The sequence below is a fragment of the Leuciscus leuciscus genome, assembly GCF_965113295.1.
Source record: "Leuciscus leuciscus genome assembly, chromosome: 16".
Lineage (NCBI taxonomy): Eukaryota > Metazoa > Chordata > Actinopteri > Cypriniformes > Leuciscidae > Leuciscus > Leuciscus leuciscus.
In genome coordinates, this window is record NC_138740.1 from 38,218,791 (window position 1) to 38,240,980 (window position 22,190).

The following is a 22,190-nucleotide window of genomic DNA, read 5'->3' on the forward strand; positions in this document are numbered from 1 at the left end:
AGTTATTGACGGATGTTAGTGTTGGTGTTTCTGCAGCATCATTTATTGACTGATATTAGTGCTGGTGTTTCTGCAGCATCAGTTATTGACTGATATTAGTGCTGGTGTTTCTGCAGCATCAGTTATTGACGGATGTTAGTGTTGGTGTTTCTGCAGCATCAGTTATTGACTGATATTATCGCTGGTGTTTCTGTAGCATCAGTTATTGACTGATATTAGTGCTGGTGTTTCTGCTGCATCAGTTATTGACAGATGTTAGTGTTGGTGTTTCTGCAGCATCAGTTATTGACTGATATTAGTGCTGGTGTTTCTGCAGCATCAGTTATGACGGATGTTAGTGCTGGTGTTTCTGCAGCATCAGTTATTGACTGATGTTAGTGTTGGTGTTTCTGCAGCATCATTTATTGACGGATGTTAGTGCTGGTGTTTCTGCAGCATCAGTTATTGACTGATATTAGTGCTGGTGTTTCTGCAGCATCAGTTATTGACTGATATTAGTGTTGGTGTTTCTGCAGCATCAGTTATTGACTGATATTAGTGTTGGTGTTTCTGCAGCATCAGTTATTGACTGATATTAGTGCTGGTGTTTCTGCAGCATCAGTTATGACGGATGTTAGTGTTGGTGTTTCTGCAGCATCAGTTATTGACTGATATTAGTGCTGGTGTTTCTGCAGCATCAGTTATTGACTGATATTAGTGCTGGTGTTTCTGCAGCATCAGTTATTGACGGATGTTAGTGTTGGTGTTTCTGCAGCATCATTTATTGACTGATATTAGTGCTGGTGTTTCTGCAGCATCAGTTATTGACTGATATAAGTGCTGGTGTTTCTGCAGCATCAGTTATTGACGGATGTTAGTGTTGGTGTTTCTGCAGCATCAGTTATTGACTGATATTATCGCTGGTGTTTCTGTAGCATCAGTTATTGACTGATATTAGTGCTGGTGTTTCTGCAGCATCAGTTATTGACAGATGTTAGTGTTGGTGTTTCTGCAGCATCAGTTATTGACTGATATTAGTGCTGGTGTTTCTGCAGCATCAGTTATTGACTGATATTAGTGCTGGTGTTTCTGCAGCATCAGTTATGACGGATGTTAGTGCTGGTGTTTCTGCAGCATCAGTTATTGACTGATATTAGTGCTGGTGTTTCTGCAGCATCAGTTATGACGGATGTTAGTGCTGGTGTTTCTGCAGCATCAGTTATTGACTGATATTAGTGCTGGTGTTTCTGCAGCATCAGTTATTGACTGATGTTAGTGCTGGTGTTTGTGCAGCATCAGTTATTGATGGATGTTAGTGTTGGTGTTTCTGCAGCATCAGTTATTGACTGATATTAGTGCTGGTGTTTCTGCAGCATCAGTTATGATGGATGTTAGTGCTGGTGTTTCTGGACAAGATCAGACATGAACTCTTTGAAAGCAACAACTGCTGTTTAAACTTTTTTGTAGGAGTCTACTATACATTATAAAGCATAAAATACAAACAAAAAAACAGTAAATAGTTAAAATGAAAGATGCATATGAATACATAACACAATAACACAATAAAATAATAAATATATTATACAGCATAATGAGAAAAATATCAGCACCCTTAAACCAAAACTTTACCAATCATGCCACACCATCTACAGTGCATTTTCTGTCTTGTTTAAATATGGAAAAGTTTTATGACATGTGTTAGCATTCAAATGTACAATAACAAATACGATTTTAATCACTGCATTACATCTGTTTAAATCATTTGTAAATTTTTAAGAAGTGTATGATCATATGAACTGAAAGTTGAATGACATTTGTAAGCATACATTGAATAATACTCTGTCAATCACTATGTAATGTTATAAATCTGACATAAGAATGAATCAGCACTTGCAACTTAATTACTAAACACTTCCAGTCTTTCATCTTTAACCTTCATGCTTTTTTAATGTAACTTTCTTTCTGTTACCAGATATACTTTTTAGTGTATATCTTATTTTTATATGTCATATAAAAATAATACTTAACCACAAGTTCTAAATTGCATGTATCTTATAAGGAAATAAACTTTGACACCCTTTGAGTATCCAAAGCTCATGCAAGTGTATGAAAAGACTATCAGTCAAAGTTCAGAGCAAGATAAGGAGACTGTGATGGAATGGAAATTTGAGAAATGGAAAATTGGGACTATATAAGAGAGTGAGACGGTCCAGAAATGAAAGTATTGATCTGTGATCCTCTCTGATTATATAATTTATATATATATATATATATATATATATATATATATATGAATGTGATTATAAAGACAGCTGTTGTGGACGTCTCTGTGTCACGTAAGTCAATAGATAAGTAAATTTAATATAATAATATAATTTATATATAATAATATATTTAATATATATTTGATATTTTAGAAATATTATATATTATAATAATAATAATATGAAGGTCTTTTGAAAGGTTGAACTGTGTTTTTAGGACAAAAGTGTTTTTCCCACAAAAAAACGTGATGACATTTTTCACATTGTATTTATTGTAATTAGGTTTTTTGGCAAAGCAATGATTTGACAATGCTTGTTAATTTTTCTGTGTGAAGAGTTTCATAATCATTGTCCAACACTGTGAAAACACACTCCGCCACAGGAGTCAAGCGTGTGTTGGATAAACTGTTGTTTTTCTGGACATAAATGTTCAAAGTTCAACAGTGAAATGTTCTTGAGATTTTAAAATGTTGGTCTATACAGATTTGCACTTACAAAAATAATTTAAAAGTGACAACTTGCCCCAGTCTCAGAATACACTGACACTCGACTGTCTACTTGTGTTTAACATGATTTAGCCAATCTGAATATGTGAGCCGTGCTGGCAAAGTAATATAGGCTACGCAATGAGCAAATAAAAAAAATGTATTGTTATTTTCACATTCTCTATTAAAAATCCTTCAAAATGATAAATGGTTTGTTGGAATCAGACAAAAAAGTATACGAGCTACACTTGTTTTAAGTCGATAGAATCAGCAAAGACAATTTAGAGAAAAATCGAGTTAAAGTTTTCTGAAGGTTCCAAAACAAAAATCAGCTAGCAACTATACCTTACAATCCCTGGTAATAACACCAAACTTGGCACACACCAAGTCAAAACCAAATATCTATATGAATTTTTATTTTATTTGTGTGTGTGTGTGTGTGTGTGCGTGTGTGTGTGTGTGTGTGTGTCTGGATTGCGCGTGTCTGAGAGTCTTGTCTGTCAGTCAGTGCGAGTAAGATCACTTTGTTTACATCAGCCTGAGTTTGAAAATCACATTTCATTGGTTCAGACTCAAGCCATCGATAATTCACTATGAATATTCACAAAGTTGGAATATTACGCTTTAAAACAATACCAGACTTGTTCTGATGGAAGCGCCGGTCGAGAAGATAGTAGAGAAAAACTGCATTTCATGGACAAAAGAAAGATACTCCCTCAGAAAACACACAAATAAAGACACTTTTAGATGTTTAACAAACCCTAACCCATTTTTGTGAAAACATCAAATTTGACAGAAATGTTAATTTTCTCTCGTTTTGGCTGTAGCTCGTGATTATCCTGTGCGCATTCACACTCATTCTGCAAGCACGGGTCACGTGTTGTTCATTTAGACCATTTTATGGCAGCAATACAAATAGTAAATCATTTTTTTCCACAAGCAGAGAATAAAGGTTAATGGACTGGAGATGATGTGTGACGGAGATAATCTGAAGATTCAGGAACAGCAGAACAACAAAAATCAGGAGAACAAAGAGAAAAACTCACAATCTGAAGAATTAAAGAAGAAAAGTTCCATGAGACATCATCATCAGGACAGTGTGGAGGCAAGAAGACCAGACTGTGAGTGTTTTAACATCTCTGAGTTTCAGGTCATACATACATCTAGAACTTTGTTATAAAGATGTATGTATTAAATGTCTTTTTACACACTCTATAATATTTCCACTTTAATCTTTATTTTCTTCAGTCTCTCATGATGAAGCTGTAGAGAGTCATTCACTGAGAGACATTAACAGATGAAATATAAACCACTAATGGACAGAAACTACTGATGGACTACATAAAGGAACTTTAATGAAGCAACATTGGTGGTGAAGAAAGAACACTAAACTACGCATACACAAACACAAAGAGAAACACACACACACACACACACACACACACACACACACACACACACACACACACACACACACACACACACACACACACACACACACACGGAGAGACACACAGAAACAAACAAACAAACACACACACAGAGAGAGAGAGAGAGAGAGAGAGAGAGAGAGAGAGAGAGAGAGTGTAACACAGACACACACACACAGAGACACACACACACGGAGAGACACAAACACACAGAGAGAGACACACAGAAACAAACAAACAAACACACACACAGAGAGAGAGAGAGAGAGAGAGAGAGAGAGAGAGAGAGAGAGAGAGAGAGAGAGTGTAACACAGACACACACACACAGAGACACACACACACACACACACACACACACACACACACACACACACACACACACACACACACACACACACACACACACACACACAGGTCAGCTGATTCACTTCCCTTTTTTAAAGTAGGTCTACCAGTAATATAATATAAAATGTCTTTCCAGTCAGTCTGTAATGCTATTAAGATTAATAGCATTCATTTAGAAACATGGATTTTCATTTATTTCATTTATTTATTTATCTATTTATTTAACTCTAAGCATCATTAGTAGAGATAGCTCGTAATATCAGTTATTGAAATACACACATTGGTCAACCACTAGAAAAACCTTTATGTACAGAACAAAAAGGATATTACTATATATCCTGACAGCCGCAGGGTTGAGAAATACTGTAACTGTACTGCGCAGTAACATTTGGTAGTAGTTGATAAGCACTGATAAAGTCTAATGAAACTGGCGCAGCTTCAGCTCAGTGAAGAGGCGATGTGTGTGTGTGTGTGTGTGTGTGTGTGTGTGTGTGTTTATAACCTTAAAGCTCCAGCGTCAGTTGCACTGCATATTAACCCTTGTGGAAGAAATCTAATATGTTATGTATTATGTTTGCATTTTCTATACGTTTGATTTTTCTGTATTAATGGAATTGCTTAGAAAGGCAGTAATAAGATAATTTGCACGAGGTCTGATTTGACAGAACAAAGACCAGTTATTGATCTTATGAATAAATGATGTATGACCATTGTATACAGCTGGAAATGAGAAATGTGTGACCGTTATATGACAGTAAAAGAGCAAACATATTCTAATATGGAAGTGTAGTGTTGTTATGAGCCTCCACTCAAGGGTAAAATATGATAAACAAGTCTAAAAATGTTCCAGATACGGTTGAAAATATGATGAGTGGTCTAGAGAGATAAGAGAGAGTTCAGGCTCTAAAAGAGGAACGATTCCTTCTCTTCACCGTCACTCTACAATCGCTCTGTGTGTCTGTGTCTCTGCTGGCCTTTTCATGCAAGAAAATAAACCTCATTAAAGACTATTGGAAATGTTTGTCTCTTATTCAGAGATATAATATTATTAGCCACCAGATGCTCTTCAGCTCATCATCACAAGGTAATTAAAACACGTTTTCTTTTTATTTAAATCTCAACACAAATACAATGTTACTATAAAGAAACTGAAATGTAATTCTGTGTTGCAAATCAATTAGTAACAAATGTGGAAACACTTTACATTAAGGTTCATTAGTTAACAACATTAGTTAGCATGAACTAATAATGAACTGCACTTATAGTTCAAATGGCCATTAATAAAGCTAAGTTAGGAAAAGCGACGGGGGTTGAAAATATCCCAAATTAAATACTAAAATCACCCAAACTATTCGATATTTTGTTTGATTTATTTAAATGGTGTTATGAATCCGGCAAAATACCATCTATGTGGCTTAAATCTATTATTAATCCGATACCAAAATCCCCAAATGAGGATCTGAGGGTGCCTTTGAATAATAGAGGGATTAGTTTAATGAGCAGTTTATAAATTGTATTCTACAATACTTAATGAAAGGCTCATGGTGTACCTAGAGAAAGAAGAGATCCTCGTGGAAGAACAAAATGGGTTCCGTAAGTCAAGATCATGTCTTGATCTACAATTATAACTAAAAGTAAAATAAGCCTACATATTCGTGCTTTATTGATTTTTAGAAAGCTCTCGAGATGATCTGTAGATGAGGATTTGTTTGTATATGCTATGTGTGTGTGTGTGTGTATATGTGTATGTATACATGTGTGTATGTATATATTTGTATTCATGTATTTCCCCGAATGATTTGTATATGTGACCGGAAGATGTTTGCTAAATAAGTTTGTGGTGTCTTGTAATCCCATGTGGGATGGGCCATGGGTCCAATGTTTGGCATGACACAGAAATAAAATTGAACTAACTAACTAACTAACTAACTATACAGCATTTATTAATCTTTGTTAATGTTAATTTCAACATTTACTAATACATTATTAAAATCTTGTTAACATTAGTTAATGCACTGTGAACTAACATGAACAAACAATGAACAGCTTTATTTGTATTAACTAACATTAACAAAGATTAACAAATACAGAAACAAACGTATCATGGTTAGTTCATTTAGTTAATACATTACCCAATGTTAACTAATGAACCTTATTGTAAAGTGTTACCACAAACGTCAAACTTTAACTCTAATTGTATCTTCGATATGTTTTGCCACAAGATATAATGCAAACAGGAGAAATGAATCGTGACGGCAGATCTGTGGAGCGTCACGAACTGCAGGAGAATTAAACATCAGGAAAACAGAGAAAGAGGAAAATGACAAAGAAAGAGGATGAGATTCAAGCTCTTGATCCAGGAGAGGAACAGATCCGGAGACGAGTCAGACACAACAGCATTTACAGTGGAACACCAAACTGTGAGTCTTTACGATCTTTAAGATAAAAAGCTGTTACACATTTTTCTTCAACTTGATAGCAATTTTTGATCAGTTTTAACTAGGAATGCCTGTGTTTGTGATCTCATAGTTTCTCATGATCCAGACGGACCAGCAGAGACTGACTCAGAGACGCTCACAGAAACTCACGGATCACATGACGATAATGAAGAAAGCTCAAACTCTAGATATCACACATGGCAACATTAAGGGGAGACGACAATCAAGAGTAATGCCGAGTTCACACCGCATGATTTAAAGTAGTCGAATCACTGTTGTTTTCACACTGCACGACTCTCTGACTCTCTCTGCACCACTCACCACCGTTTCCACTTAAAGGGGTCATGAACTGGCTTTTAAATTTTTTTTATATTGCTGTCTGAGGTCAACTTATGATGTTCGCTTGGTTTTTACATTCAAAAAACATCAAAATGAATAAGTAATAGGCTATTTTCTACCCTGCCTTTGAGCCTAGCTCCTTAAACGCTCGGTTTTTATGGGCGTGCCGCATTGAAGACTTGGAAGTAAACGCCAAAAAGTTAATCTATGATTGGATAACAGTTTTGCATATTATAATGAGTTTCATGTAACGCGCGAGTCGGTGGGCGGGGCTAAACAGGCGGTGTTGAAGTGGGCGTCGATCTTCTTCTGAGGAGGCGGGGTTTGATACCCTTTGACCTCATAGATCCCCACTTTGAAAAACCTGTTGTTCGCTGAGCCTGGTGTCAATAAAAGCTTTTATTGGACTAACAAGGAAGTTTTCAGTTCTGAAACTTTCAGGAGTTTCTTATAGTATGGTGACCTCTTATCAAAAGCTCAAGGAAAATTAGATTTCTCAGTTCATCACACCTTTAAAAAGCTTTTTGCAACTTTTTGTCGCGGCTGAACGCAGCCCAGAATTATGAATCGCGACAGGTCCAGATATTTAACATGCCAAATATCTCATGAGCAATTCTCTCAGATCGCGTCTTTGATCATTTACACTGCGTGTTTGTCACTCGCGTGAACGAGCACCGATTTGCCCATGATTTCGGGCATTTGTCGGCAAGTGAAAATCGAGGCTAAAATCGTGCAGTGTGAACTCGGCATAAGAGTGTGTGTATGGAAGAGAGATTAACCAAGAACCCATTGTGTCATTTATTGGTTATTAAAGTTAAACAACAGTGAACGCAGCAAAACACTGGAACAATGGGAACATATGAATATAAAAGTCCTTAAACACAAAACAAGGGAAACAAGAGTCAAGTCTCCTTCATTTATACAGCGCTTTTAACAATATAGATTGTTTCAAAGCAGCTTTACAGTGATAATAGGAGATTACAGTAACAGAGATTGTTTAGGCTTTACAGCAGCTCTAGAATAAAGTTATTGTCCAGATAAAGTTAGTTTGATTGATTCACTTCCATTGCAGAGATCATTAGTTATTAACTTAGGGGGCGCTAACGCGACACCAGTTGTGTTACAAGACAAGAATTGTAACAGCTATAAAACCATTTTAAGAGTGTTTTTCCTGTATGATGTTCTTTAACTCTTACTAGAATTAATTGTAAATAAATATGAAGTTCGAACTAGATTTATTTTTTTAATGAAAAAAATTCACTATATGTATTTCACAGTATGTCACTATAGTAAACATGTAGGCTAGTAAGGCTACTACCAGCAGAGAACAAACCGGATTATAATTTTCAGGAAAAAATAAAATACATTTTTTTTTATACTTAAACTGCTTGTTTCTTTTCATATTGTACTTTTTTTCTTTCAATGGCCAAAGACGAGTGTTGATTGAGCATGTTCATCACTAAAGCTTTAATAACTAATAAACACAAACTCTTACACTGATGCAGGAATCAAGATTAAAATACAATAAGATTTTTCAAATTTAAAAAACTGAAGCAGATATTCATACTGAATTGCACAATAAGCAACAAGTATACAGACTTTATATTGACCATGCAGTTTTGTTTAAATATGAAAAAGTCACAGAGATTCATCCTTCTGTTTCTCATTGACACATTGACTTTGAAGGTTGTCTCTCAGCAATTGTTATGAATTCAAAACATTTTTTGATAACGTCTGTGCAGCTTGTCTGAATATGTGAGCAGAATTTAGAGAAGAATGATGTCAAAATGACACATAAAAGTGTTGGCACTTAATCTGGACTGAAAGACTGCTGGACCCTGGAGTATTGTTGTGTTGTTTTGGTATGACAATGATGACAATTGTTACTGTTCTTTTAAGCATTTCATTAAAAAATAAAATAATTAAAAAGCAAAAAAAGTTGTGAAAAGCAAGTCCCTGTGACTGGATGAACACTTATTTAGGTCTGAGTTAACACACGAGTACAGAATATCAATCGCATGAAACAGAATTAGGGCTTTATGAATCAAATAAATACATGAATGTATTTTTCATCTTTGTCCACTAGATGTCAGAAGTAGATTTGAGGTGAAACTCAAAGGCCTTTAGTTTCAGGATCAGAGACAGTGAAGAGAAATCAGAGAATCTGATCTGAAGCTCAATGAGGATCATCATGTGTCTCTAGGGCGGCCATTTCCATAACACCAGAAAGGAGGACACTTTGCGGCATTTAGTGAGACAACGTTGCATAGGACTCTGGTGTACTCGCAACTACAATACAGTTGTGTCCATCATATCGATGGTATCATGATACAGTGATTCTGAAATACTCTAGTCATTGCCAGACAATTTGATCTACGATATATCTTGATGTACAGGTGAAACTCGAAAAATCAGAATACTGTGCAAAAGTTAATTTATTTCAGTAATTCAACTTAAAAGGTGAAACTAATATATTATATAGACTCATTACATGCAAAGTGAGATATTTCAAGCCTTTATTTGTTATAATTTTTATGATTATGGCTTACAGCTTATGAAAACCTTTTCACAATATTCTAATTTTGAATTTGGGGTTTTCATAAGCTGTAAGCCAGAATCATCAAAATTATAACAAAGAAAGAATTCACTCACCGCACTCAAAACAGCTTTGCGGCTTTAACTCCAAAACGGCACGACGTAAAGAAGAAATGTTTGCGCGGGTATGGTAGGCATTGCGTGATGTACGTGCTAACAAAATTTGATGTACGTATGACGTGAGTGGTTTTCAAGGAAATCTCAGTGTTTCATCCGTCCCGCGTTTCAATCGCCCTGGCTCTCCCCTATTGTTACTGTATATATATATCAGTTTTCATCTTAATGTTCCTCATCGGTCATTAAAGAGAATGAAGGAAAACACCAACCTGTTTGTTCCTCTGTCTCTTCATCTCTCATTCTACAGGGTTCCTCCTCAAACTCCATCTTTCAGTCGTTTCTCCTGTGGGAAGATGGGAATAATCCCAGGATTTAATCTCTCATGGCTTCACTGAATTAAGGAGTGACTTCACACAATCCTCTCAGTTATCCAGCTTTAAGTGTTTCGCTAAGAGTTTCAAACTCATCTAGCTGCTTTCTGTGTCGCTTTTACATCATATTTATCATAGACAGTGTTGGGGGTAACGCGTTACAAGTAACGTGCATTACGTAATAATATTACTTTTCTGGAGTAACAAGTAAAGTAATGCATTACTTTATAAATTTACACATTAATATTTGAGTTACTTTTTTAAAAAAGTAATGCGAGTTACTTTCAGTTTAATTAATTTGCATAAAAAAAAAAAATTAAGTACTGAATTAAAATGAACGTAGTCACGTAGAACACGTGTGCGCCCTGCTGGAACAAACGCTAGTCAGAAACGGAGATGGCAGGCCAGATTACATTACTGCGATGGAAGTATGCTCATTATTTTGAAATCGTCGAAGAAAAGGAGAAGGGAATAATCTTTAAGTGTAAACTGTGTGTTGGTGAAAAGCCCTTGTCAACTGCAAAAAACACCACATCAAATAAAAAAAAACATCTGCACGCAAAGCACAGCACTGCAGAGTTGGAAGAGAGAGCGCCGAATGATACCTGCACCCCGTCTCAAGCTAAACAACAAAAGCTTGATTTCAGTTCATCATCACCAGCTAAAACAATTAGTTCCACTGTACTCAACAAATTGGTTGCTGCTTTTATTGTTGAGGAGATGCAGCCGCTGTCCACTGTGGAGGCGCCCACATTTAGAAATATCATCAGCAAAATCTCTGTGACAGGGAAAAGGCCGGGAGCCGTGCTGCCCGATCGTAAAACCTTTGCAAGCTTTTTGGACAATGCATATATGGAAATAAATGGAGACCGAACTAAAGAAAACTTTTGCCGATTTGGAATATGTTTCAACCACTGCAGATCTATAGACTGCTCAGAATAAAAGTTTTCTGGGAATTACAGTAGGCTACACTGGATAGATCCTGCCACTCTGCATCGCAAAAAAAGCTGCAATCGCCTGCAGACGATTTTCATATGCTCTTTGTGGTAAGATAACTGAAGTAGTGAACTCTTATTAAGATAATACTCTAATATTACATTGACAATACATTTTTTTGCATTGTATTGCAGAAGTGATCTGATTTTGTGCATAAAATAATTTTGTTTTGAGGACACTTAATAGACAGCTGACAGATCTGTTTAATTGGTGATGTTGTTTGTTCTCAAGTATCATCTTATTGTCCTCTAATAAGTTAATAAAACATTTTAAATGTTTGAGATATGTCTTTTACCCTAATATAACTTATTTCATAATGGCAATTTGCTAGTATTACACTCCTTATTACAATGGATAGTGAATTCACTTTATATAGTCTACCCACACAAAAAGTACAAAAGTAAAAAAACACATTACTTTCCATAATCTGTAATGTTTATTGATATTTTATATAGCATGCTTAGCTCTGGGATCAGGAAGTTCTCCGAATATAATATTATTCTATATTATTATTCAATATATATGTGTTTTTAAAAGAACATTAATGTGCTTATATAGGCTGTTGTTGAATATATTACTGCTTTAAACACTAGTACAATAACTTCTCAGTCGAAAAAACACCTGTAAGACCTGAGAGAGATCAAGCCTCAGCCAGATAAGAAAAAGTAACGCAAAAGTAACGTAACACATTACTTTCCATAAAAAGTAACTAAGTAACGCAATTAGTTACTTTTTTGGGGAGTAACTAAATATTGTAATGCATTACTTTTAAAAGTAACTTTCCCCAACACTGAGACTGATTCGGTTATAGAATTAGGGAGTTTTATGCTAGAACAAACAAACACTCTTGAACTCAAAATGTCTTTATTAGGCCTATATGGTATTTCTGAAATAACAAATTCTTAATTTGCTCATATTGTGTTACATCTTGTGTCTACCAGGTTTCATCCGTTCATTGCATAAAATATCGATCAAAACAATTCATAAACTTCTCAAATTCGTCATGTGATCATCCATCCAGTCAGAGTTTTACGCGCGTAAATCTGCAACGGTTCATTTCAAATCGGACATGACGAACGTAATCATTTCGGATTTAGTAATAAATCGGATTTATTCAGAGTTTGACAGAACATTTGAGATTTTTATTTTACCTGATAATTAATACAATGAATGTACTAACAGTGTGAAACAGCAGATTTTCTGCAGCGTGTTGTTCTTGTCCTCCAGTCTCCTCCGTTTCTCCTCTCACTGTGAATGAAAGCAGCGGCTCGGGTCAGTGTTGACACCTTGTGGACAAACTCATTAACACACACATGATTTAATATGAGCTACACTAGTTTTCAGGTTCCAAATTAAATTACTGTTTGTAGTATAAAAAAGCTGCTCTGCTGCTTCATCAAAGTACCAAAGTGATTAATAATACCACATGTTGCTGTCATTAACTAAGTTCAATTAAATAAAGTTAAATTAAGCACCTTATTTTCACCTAATTTAACTTTATTCCATAATAGTGCTGCTTCCATCATAGTGAATCTAGTGCTGCTAGTAAACACAAATACATAGCCTAAATCATTTTTTAAACTTTTTAGATTTTTGCTGTTTTGTGTGTGTGTGTGTGTGTGTGTGTGTGTGTGTGTGTGTGTGTGTGTGTGTGTGTGTTTTTTTTTTCTCCTGTTTAAACTTCACTGAAAAGCCATTAAATAGCCCATTAAGTACAAATTACGTACAAATATGTTGAGAAAGATGTTTTTTTTTTTAAGAAATAATTTAATCAGTCAATGTTAATGAACGGGAGGCTTACAGTGTGACAACATGCCCCATTACAGTGGTCATGTTTTCCCTCCTATAATTGAAAATGTTCAATACATTTTTGTAGTCAAGACTGTAACATTTAAACTTGCATAAACTGACTGCTGATATGCATTGAAGTAAAAAGTGTGAGTCTAGCCCTTCCTTAGGACAGGATAATGAAAATAGAGAGATTAACAATTTTCTCATTTCATAGATGGATTTTTATTTTGTACCTTTATTATGTAACAGGATAACTGTCATTGGCCAGCTTAAGTAAGTTCAGTGTTGATTAGGCCAGGGAGATAAAACATAGTTTTTTTTTTATCAACGGTACACTTACATCGATAACAATAGAATTTATATATATATATATATATATATATATATATATATATATATATATATATTTTTTTTTTGGTATAACACTTGTTTCATATAAAGCCAAAAGTTTCTTTAACACTTGTTTAATCTTCATATACAGTTTTTCTCGGTGGCTTTGGTGCATTTCTCACATCACTGTTTACATTTGCACAACAGTTAGTTCAGCCTCTACAACATTTAGTCATTTGTGCACATCATAGTAGCAGTTTCTCATTCCTTCCAACAAATTGCAAATGCTTTTGGACATGCATCAATTGCTTTCATACAACTCTCTGCGGTGTTATAACATTATCATTTGCTTATGTCATGTCAGACAAAATTAACTATACTTGTGAATGCTGAAAAGTCATTCCATATAAAACTAATAGTCCTCATTTCATTGCTTGAGTCATTACATACAAAAATGTTGAACTAGTTGTCAAAATCTGTCAAGCAAATTTTACACATTTAAATTTTTTTTTTGAAATTGAACAATTTGCAATTGAGCAAGAGATGATATTCGTGTGATGTAGATGAAATTATGTGGCCAGACAGAGAGGAACGTCTGGATGTGCATGAATGATTACAGTACTATATATGTTGTATCTTCAGTTACAGTATGTCCTGCAATATTGTTTCCAGTTGTGCACAGCTCTACCCAAAGGGAGTTTATGTTTGTTGTAAATAAGGGTGTATTTGTTCTTTTGCACAATGCTGTGAACAAATTAGAATTGCAAAGCGCATATGCAGTAAAAATGTGAAACAAACATATTCAGTGTCTTGTACTCAGTTACCTCACTAAATACAGTAATGTGTAACTTTACTGTATTTTTCAGATGGCTGTGCAAATAGTATACAGTGCTGTCTTGAGCATTTCCAGGTAGTGTCACCAAGATCTGACTTTTTTGCATTGGAAAACATTTACAGAGTAAACTGTCATAATGAAAACATGACAAAGCCATTTGACTATCTTGTTCATAAACAATGGTGTCAGGACTTTTCATCTTGATGACACTGACACTTTCATTGACATGAATACTTGCTTTTGAGGAATGAGCTATCTCCATTTTGAGCAAGTGACACGCTTTTGCAGGTTATCAACTAGGTTTTGCAGTTTGTACTAATTGTTTTGAGAACTGCATTAACTGTTGTGCAAATGTAAATAGTGATGTGAGAAATGCACCAAAGCGACTGAGAAAAACTGTAATATATAAGAAAGAAGTATATCGCTTCGATTATTGTTGAATATTAAATGGTGGCAAGAACCCAAAGGTGACAGAATGGAGAAAACAGAATGTATTTTGTGTTTGTTGTTCAGTAAAATAAACTAAAGAAAATTCAGCTGTCAATCACAAGTGCCTGCATCAGTTCTATGAAAATAAACTAAGTCTGTTTGCTGAATGAACAGGTTCAGCACCACCCACATTATGACTATATAAAGCAGGATGACTCACAAAACATTCACTGCAGGTTTCAGTTCGTGAGCTAAAAGAAAGATAAATATGGCAAAGGAAGAGGACGAGACACAAACTAACAAACCAAGAGAGAAAAAGATGCTGAGAGAAGTAACACAGAGCAGCATTAACAGTGGAACACCAAACTGTGAGTCTTTATGATGTTTAAGATAAAACACTGTTATTGTCTTTCTTCTTCTCTTGTGTCTGAATGTCACATCAGTCCTGAACTGTTATTTCATCTGATATATAAACTGTACATGAAGATGATCAGATGTTTGTGTTCTAGTTTCTCATGACACTGACAGACCTGAAGACTTTCATTCTGATGTTTCAGTCACAGAAGAGGTGAGACACACACACTACACAGATACAGAGAATACATAGAGAATTAAACTAGAACTGATGAAGACACCTGTGATATATTGACAGCTGTGTTATAGAACTTCTGATAGTGTTTTCTCTTTAGAAAACCAGCCGGAACTTTTTGTGTTTATTTGCACATTGTACTTTATGTCTATGAGCGAAGAGTAAAACGTGTTTCACTCCTGCAGGGTTCAGTGACTGATATTAGAGCTGGTGGACAAGATCAGACGTGAACTCTTCCAAAGAAACATCTGATGTAGATCATTGACTGTTGTTTTCCTGTTATTTAATGTGAATCAATACTGTATCCAACACTAAATAAAGATGGATTGACTTGTTTTCATATACAAGTATATTAATTTTGCGTCTGCTAAATAAATGTAAAGTAAATGCCAATGGTTATAAAAACAAAAATTATAACCTTCGATAACTTCTGTCTAGATTGTCTGAAAATCTGAGATGAATTTAGTGAACATGGTAAAAAAAAATGCAAAACAAAACATCTTTTGGATTTATCAGTTTAAAAATGCTGGTCTCTCTCTAGTCTTAACTATGGCATGTGTCCGATGACTTCACTAAAACAAATGTCCTACATTAGATGAGAATGAGATGCTGGCTCACAGGATGATATTTATTATAACTCTGTTGAGTTCTGACTGCAAACACACTCAATGTTACGATGAGAATGAGATCAGACACACAGTTCAGTGTATCAGTGTCAGAAGAACAGAAGATCACACGATCATCTATATTTATTTTTCCAGGAAGGTCCCATTAAGATTAAAATAGATCTCTTCTTTCCAGGGAATATTAATACACCAAACAAATTCTAACAAAGCAACAAAAAAATCAGATTGAGATTGAAATATCAGAGTTTATGAAAACTAAATTACTTGATGTTCAGGAGTAGGCCTAACTAATATTTTGGTCAGCCTCAATATTTTTCAACAATACTAAAGTGATTCATCAAAAAGTTTATCGATTATTTATAGGCTACTGAAAATATGTTTAATTTTCATCCATTCCTAATTAGGGTCGTGGGATTAATATTCATGGATAATACAATTTCTTATTTTTCTTTTGGATTTGGGGTGAATTATGCTTTATATCTACATGTGCTATCAGAATTATCGCAAATACAAGTTTCCTATAGCTCAAAATTGGACATGAACGCCCTCTCTAGTCATATTTACTACTAAAAACTGAGATCATTTTTGAGTTGGCCAGACATTTTCTCTTTGTAGATCGATCGCACCGAGAGGAACGAGGAACAGGGAACAAGGAACGAGGATAAGAGCTTATACAAATGGATTCAGTCCAAGTCATAGCTGAGACTAAACAATCTCTCTCTCTGTGTGTGTGTGTGTGTGTGTGTGTGTGTGTGTGTGTGTGTGTGTGTGTGTGTGTGTGTGTGTGTGTGTGTGTGTTGTGTGTGTGATGTGTGTGTGTAGTGCTGGGGATTTCCAGCATGTGAACAGAAGGAGGGATTATAGGAAATGTAGTGTTGGATGGTGACTGAGCGGCTGACCGTGACAATTATATTTTCATGATATAAAACTGGGTGTTTATAAGATAGATGACTTTTACATTTTACGATGGTGTCCCTCATATGAGGATGATATTTGGGGATACGTGGCATCTAAAAGACTGGTGAATGTTTATGTGGTTCAGTGGTTTTCAGTGATTGGTTATATTATTAGGCTATATAGATTAGATTAATAGATTACAGCAGTAGCGCGACATCAACTCATGGCATCACTTTAGAGTGTTTTCTTCTTCACTGTACCCCAAACCCCAATACATAAATTAATACAAATTCCACATCAGCTGTTTGTGGCATGATCCTCCTTGGTTTTTAAGTGAATTGTGACTACATTCTTCCTTTAATAATAATAATAATAATTATATATATATATACTAAACACTTGTGTTTTCATGAGGTCTTTGAGATTAAATCAAACCTGTCTAGCTTGCACGTGATATTGTACTGAATGTCAGCTTGATTATTTTGCTCAAGATCAGGATTTATTGAGTCCACATGTCAAGCAAACTAGAAACTCTGCTTCTAACCACAGGTCGAGATCTGTCGTTCCAAACACACAACTTTGCGATGCTGTTTGCGAATGTTCGTTACAACCATGGTTTTGGGAAACACAAACTCGTTAAACTGCTGATAATGACGGATCTTGCGACCATAGTTGTCTAACGATAGTTTTGAGAAACACACCCCTGGTTATTGTGAGGGACTTTTATTTTGACATGCTGAGAATGTCAGCCAATTCTCCATCTTTATTAGTTATTATTAGTTTACCCGTTATTTGATAGAACTGTTAAACAAACAAACAAACGAAAAAGTATTATAGCGTTTGCCGTGTGGTTGATGCGGCCCAGTGTCGCTAGCAGAGCAGAAATACATAATCATGTTTTGCTTGGTCATTTCAGTCCATCTCTCGCTGTTTCTATGATCGTGGAGTAAATATATAGGCTATAAACTGTGTTTACACTGCTTTTTACAAAGTCGGGTGCCCGTGTTTTGCATGCGTTCGGCCAATCAACATACATTTACGTCACTGGTAGTTCAGAAGGAGCGAATTTAGCTCCTGTGGTGTGAATACAACAAAAAGTGGCCAGGGGAGCGCGGGCAAGGGGGTAATCCATCAGCCGGAAACTGAAGCTTCCCCGGGCACCGCCATTGATTAGCAGATCATCACCTGCTGTTAGCATTCCAGTGACTCCCATTCATTTTGGCGTCACTTTGACAGCGAATAACTTTACATCTGAGGCGTTTAAAGACTCCATTTGTCCATTATTTATTTCTAAAGAATCACGAGAATGTATAAAAGGCTCCATTACCTTGTATCTTACGTTATTGCCCCAGAAGCAGTTTTTGTAAAAATAGGCTGCTCTGCAGTATAGTATCCATGGCTCCTCTGCATTAACAGTCTGTGGTAATAATATCTAATGCCATTCAGAGTCAGTGTCTGCACGTCCCACATCTGCAGTGCGAAGATGGATTTTGTTGAAACTGATTTTATTTTAGGTATTAGGCTACGTTCACACTGCAGGGCTTAATGCTCAATTCCGATTTTTTGAAAAAATTCGCTTTTTTTGCAAGGCCGTTCACATTTCCAATTAAATGCGACCTTTTGTGATCTCCTGTGTGAACGTGAAATGACCCAGAAGTGACCCGCATGCGCAGAAGAGTACTCAACGGTCAACGACGTCACTTGTTGTTTGCGGAAGTAGCTAAACTTTAACTGTGATTCTCTCTCACACACACACACACACACACACACACACACACACACACACACACACACACACACACACACACACACACACACACACACACACACACACACACACACACGAGCACGCGCAGCGACCGTTACACAAGAGCCAGACAGCAGCCGCTGACCTATCTAATATCAGATTCAGCACAAATAAGTTAACATAACGTATATAATGGCCGTGGGCTTTTATTTTATTTTTTTAATTAACGGGCTCGTCGAGGTCGACCCGTTTGGCAGATTTACCTCAGCTCGACGAATATGCAGTCCGTTTTCCAACCGACGACTACTTCAACGCAGGATTATGACGTTTTCCGCGTATCAATGACGTGCGGGTCGGATACATGCGACCTGGCCGTTCAGACTGAAGTCGCATTTCAAAAGATCGGATATGTATCGGATTTGGGACCACATACCCAAGTGGCCTGGGTCGCATTTGAAAAGATCGGATCTGTGTCGTTCAGACTGTCATGAAAAGATCAGATACAGGTCGCATAGGGGCAAAAAAATCGGAATTGGGTCGTTTCAGCCTGCAGTGTGAACGTAGCCTTAGTGACAGGCCTATAGTAGTGCCTTATTAACTGAATTGATCAGTTAAAATTAGGAACTTATAGGCTACATGATGATGCATATAGCCTACTGTTTGATAAGGTTTTTTTTTTTTTTTTTATGCCCCAGGAAATCAATTTATAGTGGAAATATTGTCAGAGTTCTGTCACTTCTGTTTGGGTTACATCTTGGGTTGGTGACAGAGCTCTGGCATTCCCGGTTTGTCGTGTTTGTGTCTAGTCTGGTTTGTTGTGAGCACATGGCTTGTCATGTATTTCCTTGACCTTGTGCCATGTGCTCTCCTGTCGATTGTCTAGCTCCTCCCATCTTGTTACCTGATTATTGATTCATTTGCCCCACCTGCCTTTCTTGTTACCCTCTTTTGTTTGCTTCCTATTTAGTCTCCCTGTGTTTCAGTCCTGTGCTGGTTCGAAGATACATTAAAAATGCAGTTTGCTTCTGTGAACGGATCTACAATGCATGGCATAAAATGTGGTTAATAGTGGATAATTTGACGCACCTCCGTGTCAAAGTGTCTGTTATCAGCGGATTCTGTTCATGTGTGCCCAGACATTTTAGAAATCACGACCAGCTGATGTTTTACGGCCATGTCCGGAATAAAGAGTAGGCCTATGTATGGTAAACCTATACACACAGTTAGGGTGATATTAAAGGAGATAAACCGTAATATAAGATTTTGGCCATATTGTCCATCTCTAATTTATTTCCTGCCTGACCTGTAAAGTCACGTCCACAAACCTCTTGCGTATTGTTTGGTCACACCACAAGGTGTCACTGTGGCCTCAAAGCTTCAGCACTGCCACCCTGAGCTCGATTGGTATGTCTGAGGTAAACACGCCCACCTCATTAGCATACAGAGCAATAAATGAATAAATAATTAAATGTATAAATACATTTATAATTAAATAAAATTATAAATAACTGTATAAATAAATGTAGACATAAATACATATATACATAAATAAATGTGAAAATAAATGAAAGTGGAAATAAATAAATGAAAAAATAAATAAATGTGGAAAAATATATAATTATACTGAGCTATTATGAGCCAAAACCAAAATGTGTGGTTTCCTACTTCTGCTGATATTATAGGAACTCTAAAAACGGTGCTCTGGTGGGAAAGCCCCTACTGATGGAGTCAACTTCCCTTATTGAACATCACTACAGGTATATTTATGAACAACAGCAGAACTGATCTATTTTTGACATTTTGTCATATCGTTATTTAAAGTACATTCACGAGTTCACACTTACAAATAAGTCAGATAGAATAAATGCGTATTTGGCGTGCTGTCAGAGGAGAGGGCTCCGGGCTCAGTATTCGGCCTGAACCCAGAGTACTCCCCCCGTATTCCTGGCTGTGAAAGAACAAGCCAAGAGTGAGGAGTCGGGGTGGTGGAGGTGGAATGTTAGGTGAGTTGACAGAGTGAATATATATATATATATATGATTCCTCTCATGCTGATAGGGTAGACATGGTAATTGTTTGATGACGAGTTGATTGATTGATTATTTGAACGTGCTCCTCCCGAACTTTGTTTATAAAACATAATTTATGAGAAATACTATGACTGTTACATATAGCCTACCTGCAACCATTTAGCGGTAAATTAATTATAAACGTTATGAATATGTAATATAGTAGCCTACATATTTTTTTGCAAAAATGCTCCTCTCTTGAGTACATTTCTTTTAGCCTACATGAAGACAACGTATATATCAGGTGTCTTTTAAGGCGACGTGTCTGATTCTCATATAGCCTACGCCGCCACGTCGCCGTCAGTTATACGTTCCTACTGTGCACTCTCCGTGACGTCACGCCGGTCTGTCGTCAGCAGTCCCTATCAATCCCATTCAGAAAATTACACGTACACAGACTGACGGCGACGGAAGGGTAGACATCCACGGTGTTACGAATGACTATAGGCTTGTTTGAGATGAGCAAAATCTGTGCAGAACCGATCACCAGTGATCAGCGGGAGATGCATGCCGGTTAGAAATGTGTCCTAGTGTGGTCCGCCTTGCTCTGATGTCATGCTGACGTATGTCGTGTGGAAACGACTTGCTGACGACACAGCTTAATGCTCATTGGATTAAACAGCCGTGATGTATTGTTCTCTTTTAAAATGTTTGATTTTTAAAACATTAATATCATGTTTTATGTGTATACCTTATGTGTGAATATTCCCAAACTATCTGACATGCGATCTCTTTGGGTTATGCAAAAATAAAATAAAAAATGCAAAAACCCAATTAAAAAATAAAAACACATATGTCTGTACTAAAGAAAAAATTATTGATAAACATGTATTTGGAATGGAATTAAATAAGTACTTTGGGTGTCTTGTTCATTATATTTATTTTCATATAAAAGCAACAGAACTTAAATTAGATGCAGTTTATACTGTGCACGAGCGTGAATCCCGCGATATCCATCTTTGATCTCACAGCTGTCAGATCCACTGCGAGAAGAGAGATCTGTCCGGCTTGCCTGCGCTTTTTCCACTCCTCCTCTCACTGCAGCCGCCTACTCTCGACTACATTTCAGGCTAGGCAAGGCGCATCTCAAACAAGCCTATTGTTTTGGCAGTACAATTTTGGCCGTTTTTTTTCTTGGAGTGGGCGGGTTTTGGTGAGCTTTTGGGCTGGAAATCACCGTCCCAATCTAGTAACACTGTCAGCGTGGGATATGGAGGAACTTCAGTCAGCTCAACAGCAGCAGAGTGGTCAGAACTGTGGTCAAGATTCCCTCTTTTCAGATCTTCACAAGGTGGATATAACACTTTGTCTTTAATTATTTAGTAAAGATATGTTTATTAATTAGGCTAATAAATTTAAATATGGGCATTTATGTTTTTTGTATTATAGTGAAACTGAAATGTACTGTAGACCTGTAGCACAACAACATTAATTAAATTTTAAACTTTTTAAACAGATTAGAGTGTAATCGAATGCACTGGAGAACATTTATGGAGCATCACAAACTGCAGGATAATTAAACATATGCACAAGAGAGAAAGAGAACAATGGTGAACAAAAAGGACAAAAAGTCACGA

At 36.3% G+C, this 22,190-nt stretch overlaps 4 long non-coding RNA genes across 5 annotated transcripts in view; 3 read left to right on the forward strand and 1 right to left on the reverse strand.

Moving 5' to 3' along the window:
- Positions 1-2,227: 2,227 nt before the first annotated feature.
- The window catches only part of LOC309477012, an 80,690-nt gene continuing 60,727 nt past the window's right edge, over positions 2,228-22,190 (forward strand). The window contains exons 1-5 of one of the 2 annotated variants that reach the window (XR_014198459.1): positions 2,228-2,315; positions 3,672-3,849; positions 3,977-5,588; positions 6,727-6,924; positions 7,034-10,082. This is a non-coding gene — a long non-coding RNA (uncharacterized lncRNA). Of the gene's footprint in view, positions 2,316-3,671; positions 3,850-3,976; positions 5,589-6,072; positions 6,098-6,726; positions 6,925-7,033; positions 10,083-22,190 lie in introns of those variants that run through there. The other variant, XR_014198460.1, reaches the window with a different exon arrangement.
- Positions 8,634-13,409, reverse strand: LOC309477058. The gene is made up of 2 exons (XR_014198510.1): positions 12,481-13,409; positions 8,634-10,276 (listed from the first exon to the last, which is right to left on the reverse strand). It is a non-coding gene; the product is annotated as an uncharacterized lncRNA (long non-coding RNA).
- LOC309477021 lies at positions 14,890-15,609 on the forward strand. The gene is made up of 3 exons (XR_014198469.1): positions 14,890-15,053; positions 15,195-15,253; positions 15,460-15,609. It is a non-coding gene; the product is annotated as an uncharacterized lncRNA (long non-coding RNA).
- Positions 21,801-22,190, forward strand: part of LOC309477023 — a 4,596-nt gene continuing 4,206 nt past the window's right edge. The window contains exons 1-2 of the long non-coding RNA XR_014198471.1: positions 21,801-21,904; positions 22,070-22,190. The exon at positions 22,070-22,190 is cut by the window's right edge and continues 67 nt beyond it. This is a non-coding gene — a long non-coding RNA (uncharacterized lncRNA). The remainder of the gene's footprint in view (positions 21,905-22,069) is intronic.